Genomic DNA, 5,308 nt, shown 5'->3' with positions numbered 1-5,308 from the left:
ACACACACACACACACACACACACACACACACACACACACACACACACACACACCTGAGACACACAGTTGGGTACCTTATAAATGATGCAGAGTCCATATATAAAAAAATACCTGCATATAAATCTGTGTCGAACCCCTACCTGCAGGAGATCCTTGGGTTTTAATCTTCATTTATCCTTCAATATACATTGCATCACATTAATTTTTCTTCATTTTTTTTTAGATTAAAATGGAAAAAAAAACATCCTCTGACAAGAATGTATTCATTAGTTGAGATCAAGTTTCACAGCTGTACCATGTGTCATCTTTTTAAAAAAAGAGATTTTTGGAAATATTAGGCACTTTGTGTTTTGCATATTTTACAACATGAAGTCAAACACACTCAGTCTGCTGTTAAAGTGGAAGAAATTGATTTAATTGGTGTTAAATATTTAATAACAAGGTAAATAAATCTCATCAGATTATTAATTTTTTGGAAGATTTGCAATGACATTTGAAATTTAGCTCAAATTTTGATGGGTTTTGAATAACTCCCGATCTGATTTTTACATAAACCCCCTCCCACTATGAATCTATCTGCCACTCCTAMTACACATTTTACCACTGTCTTGCTKTACTTGCTGTACYACCTGCACTATCCAACCACACTTATTATCTACATTAGATTTCCTCATAGAGTGGTAGAAAGAACCCAAACACATGCAAACAAGAGTCTTGCCAAAACTGTTATAGTCCAAAAAAGGAAATAGAATATACACAAGTAAGCACAAATAACTGATAAAAACAACTTAAAACAGAAGGATAAACACCAGGGAGGCAATAACTTATAGAGAACAGGTGGGCTGATCACAAATGGTGTGCATCATGGCAGCACAGTTGCTTCACAGCATGAAAGTCACAGGTTCACCACCCAGCATTTTTGTGTGAAATTTGCATGTTCTTCCTGTGCACATGTGGGTTTTCTCCAGGGACACTGATTTCTCCCACATGAAAACATGCGCGATATGTTCATTGGTAACTCTAAATTATCCCTAATTGTGAGAGTGAATTGTTGTATCTCTATGAAGCCCTGTGATGGACTCGCGACCTGTTCAGGTTGTACCCCTCACCTCCTGCACAGTGACTGCTGGAGATATGCACCAGGAACCCGGAAAGGAGACAGTGCAGCAAAYGGATGGAGGTATGACAGCAGGAGTTGGAACAGAAAGCCAAAAACATCCGGAGACTAAAGTTACAACAGCAAAACGTAACGCAAAATTATACTCAAACTTACAATAGCTGTGTTTCCATTCACGTTTTTTATGCGCATCTTTAAAAACTGCATTAGAAAAGGTTGATGGAAGTGACAAAATAAAAATCTCAATTTTGCAAAAATGTTTTTTTTTACGCTTGCTTGAGTTGGTTTTTGGATTTTCTGAAAAAGATTAAAAGCGCAACTGGAAACACGTTTGCCGAATAAGTTCTGACGTAGCAAACATTACCTCACATGATCAGTCGCTGTCGGCTTCTTCCAGGATATTCCCATAAGAACTGCAGTTCTTCTCTACGTCACCAAACAGCATAGCAGCATCGTCAATATTAGTTGAAATTACAGAACAATTCAAATTTGCCCGATAGCAACTATTGTCTATTGTCTCAAGTGTGGTCATGGCTTTGCAACCTCTACTTCCTGTTTATTACAGTCATGCATAATGTCAATGTTTGACAAAATTACGCTTTGCSTAGCCTGGTTGATTCACACCAAACCAGTAGATGGAGCATGCCTAATTTGATTTTCTTTTTATTTGACATTTAAAAGTTCACTCAAATGTTGAATTACAGTTGGATGGTACGGAGCCCACAAGGTGACAAGGGAGGATTTCTTCCTTTTGCATTCCCACGCAATTCTGTTGCATWACATCGCAAAAGCTGTTTATTACKGTTGTGCCTGCTGCTTAATTAACAAATTCACATGCTCGCCAKTATACRAGTTAGCTTACTACTTTAGTGCAGCTTCGGTATGAMTGTATCACAGCCACGCATGGACGTCTGCAATATTTAAATATTATAACTCTATCGTGCAGCCATACAATACTTGTGTRCAACACATCCTGTTTCACTAACCAGATATTTCCAAATACAGTTCATACAAAACRTTAAACTTTTGCGAGGGAACACAAATCAATTTTGCGAGAGAATGCAAATGTTTGCATGGGAATGCAAAAAGTAATGCGAGGTAATGAAAAAGTATTGTGTGGGAATGCAAAATAATAATAACCTCTCCATGTCCCTTCGTGTGCACCGTAGATGGAAACATGGCCAATGAAACACAAGAAAAAATAAAGGGKTTCAATGAAACTCTAAAAACCAAGGCAAGGATTCAAACTGCAGGTAGTGTGAATTCTCCAAAATCATTTTCCAGTTATTTTGATCATAATTCTCAGTTATTGTTTTTTTTTTTTTTAGTTTTGAAATAAATTCAAAGCTGGAGCTGAAGTGTTGTACAATATAGCGCAGTAAGTGCAAAGTAACCAATCACATTTCTTTTTAGAGCCTCTGTATGTCTGGTGCATAATAAGAGACTTTTATACCTCACCGTTTGCTAAGGTTAGACATTTGTACACCTGTGTTTTATTTTAACACACAACCCATCTGATTCTACCTCCACAGAAATGCATGTATTTGTTTTGTTGCAAACAAGTGAAAGATGCATACACAAGAAGAGGCCTGCTGAAAAGTCTTTTTTCCTTACACTTATACACACACACACACACACACACACACATACACACACGAACGCAGACAAAGCAGCCCTAAGCCTACCTCTGCCGTCACAGACAGGACCTGGCCTGTCTGTGTGACACGCACAGTTTGTTTGGTAGTTTTAATTTGACAGGGCTCTGAATAGAGCCTCTGAAACACATACACACACTCACACACACTCAGACACCTTTAATTTGACAGCGCTCTAACAAGAGCCTGCTGCTTGTCAAATGTTCTCCAGTGGCAGCAGGGATCCGCAGAGCCGATGGGGGTTCTGTTCAAGGACATCTGTGAAGAAACGCACACACACACACACATGCACACACTCCTGCGCCACCACACACTCTCTTTGAATAGGCTGAGAGGGGCAGGCTGGCGCACTGCACGGTGGGAGAGAGGCAGCACACACGCTGAGGGGCTTCCACACTGCTGTTCCTCTCACTTTCCATCTTCCGCTCTCTGTGTCTTTTTTTTTCTCGTTATCTAACATTCCATCGCTTTTTTTGCCGCTTTTGGTCTTAAGTAGAGGRCTGAGGGACTGAGATAGACCAGGGGAGATTTTGATGGCGGCTCTGGTCGAAACAAGCCGATTCCCCCCCACCCACCACCACCCCTCTCTCAAACTGTACCCTCACACACACACATCCGTTTTCTCTTCGTTCTTCACTCCAAACACCATGAGGCCTTTTAAAGTTACTCAAAGGCGGATTGGACTTTGGTCCAAATCCTCTGGATTTCATCCCATTGAAGGCCGTTCGTGTGCACTTGTGACACATTTACTTTTGTGTGTCTCAGATGTGGCGTCCATGGGACACTTTGCTCATTAGAAGGAAGAGAGTTTGACTTGAGTGACTTCTCGTTGGCGCTACTTCATCACAAGGATGGTCCTGTGGAGCGAGAGAGAGGAAAMACAGTCAAATGAATACAAAAAACTAACAACAAATAAAAAGAAGAAAATTAGAGGTACGCAAGCTGCCGCAACTGCGTGAAAAGGTCATTTCAAATGGAAATGAAAAATAGCATCATTTTAATCTTTGTTCACCTAAATCACAGTATGTCAGACGTAAAATCAAAATGTCAAACATTTGACAAAACCAGTCTGAAATCACCAGAGAGGCAGGCGCAGAGATTATCCATCAGATCGTATCTCTGAGTCTTACCTGTGTGTGTTCCTGTCAGATAAAATGTGCATCCTCCTCCAATGATCTAGAAAAGGGTTCACATATCCAAAAATGTCAACATGTACATATATTAAAAAAAAGAAACAACAACAAATAAAACCTCTTCAATTCTCAGTGACATTAAACCAAGGGGAAAAACTGTTGCTACAAATAAATAAAATTTTGAAGACAAAGTTCAGATTTTTGGGGACTTTTGCATGATATCCAGCGAGTGCAGGAGGCATCAAACTGTTTGAAGTTGCAGATTGTATTTTATTATTTGATAAACCCAACTCTTGGTGTGGATCTGCACCAAGGATGGTTGCAGGGCTTGTGATGACGGGATTATTTGAATCAGGTAAATCACAGCTAAAAGTCATTGTGTAAAGACAAGGTCTATGAAATGATCAGCCCAATAGTAGAGAACACAGACGATATGTTACCACATTGCCAAGTGCTACCACTTAATACCATTAATCTTGGAGCCCCCCCACCCACCACCATCTCCCTTTCTCTATCTCCGCGTTGAAGAGCTCAGCGTCCTCTAAAAGTATGGATCTCGACCGCAGCCATTTTACGCAGAAGAGGGAAAGGCTAAAGAGAAAGCACTGACCCCTCTTCGCCGCAATTTTCCCCTCATCAACTCGTGAGACTTCATTAACTTCCATGGTGTAATTTCTTCTTTCAGTGCTTTYCTGAAAAGGGAAGAGGAGGGGAAGGTGGGGGGGAGACGACTTGTGTCATTTTTCTTCTCACCCACTCTTCATAATTCTTGTCTTTTCTCCATCCGTTAACTGAAAACACCTTCTTTCAGTCCCCGAACGTGTCGTTTTCTCCCTCCTGAGAGCCTGCAGGGTCGGAGAACTGGCTTGAAAAACAGGAACGTGGTCCAGATGYAGAAGTCTTTTGTTTGTGGACCAGTGTAGCACCACTGTTTGTATAAAAACCAAAAGCAAACGAGTTTACAATCTTCATCCCTCAGGACCCACTGATAAGAACCCTGAACACAGACATAATAGTCTTGATGTGAAGTTAAGGCCACAAGTAGGACTTTAGCAGGAACTGTGATCCAATGCTGCCCTCTACAGGAGAAATGATGTTACTGTATGAAAAGAAGCACACGAAGATTTGCAGTTTTCATGAGGAGAATCAAAACTAAGACGAAAACTTAAATGACTGTTTAATAAAAGTACTAAACCAATAACAAGACATTTTTTAATTATTAAGGAAATGTCAATTTATTGACAGCTTCTGGTGAGGAGTAATTCATAGTGATGTTTTTTGTTTTGTAAAGAAATGAGTGTGCCTTTCTGAAAATCTAATCATATAAAAAAAAATCTGTTCACATCAATATTCTGTTTTTTTTAATGTTTTTTTTTTACAAATATCCAAAATATTTATGAAG

At 39.8% G+C, this 5,308-nt stretch overlaps 1 long non-coding RNA gene across 2 annotated transcripts; it reads right to left on the bottom strand.

The window, feature by feature from the left end:
• Window positions 1-1,765: 1,765 nt before the first annotated feature.
• Window positions 1,766-5,232, bottom strand: LOC106514934 (uncharacterized). 2 transcript variants are annotated; one of them, XR_001309940.1, is made up of 3 exons: window positions 4,517-5,232; window positions 3,904-3,949; window positions 1,766-3,630 (listed from the first exon to the last, which is right to left on the bottom strand). It is a non-coding gene; the product is annotated as an uncharacterized LOC106514934 (long non-coding RNA). The 2 variants fall into 2 exon arrangements; XR_001309939.1 differs by having other exon boundaries at window positions 3,904-5,232.
• Window positions 5,233-5,308: the final 76 nt, after the last annotated feature.

This window comes from Austrofundulus limnaeus, unplaced genomic scaffold (assembly GCF_001266775.1).
Source record: "Austrofundulus limnaeus strain Quisiro unplaced genomic scaffold, Austrofundulus_limnaeus-1.0 Scaffold24, whole genome shotgun sequence".
Taxonomy (NCBI): domain Eukaryota; kingdom Metazoa; phylum Chordata; class Actinopteri; order Cyprinodontiformes; family Rivulidae; genus Austrofundulus; species Austrofundulus limnaeus.
Note: the sequence above shows the minus strand (reverse complement) of the source record. Positions and strands in the feature narration are given on the sequence as shown.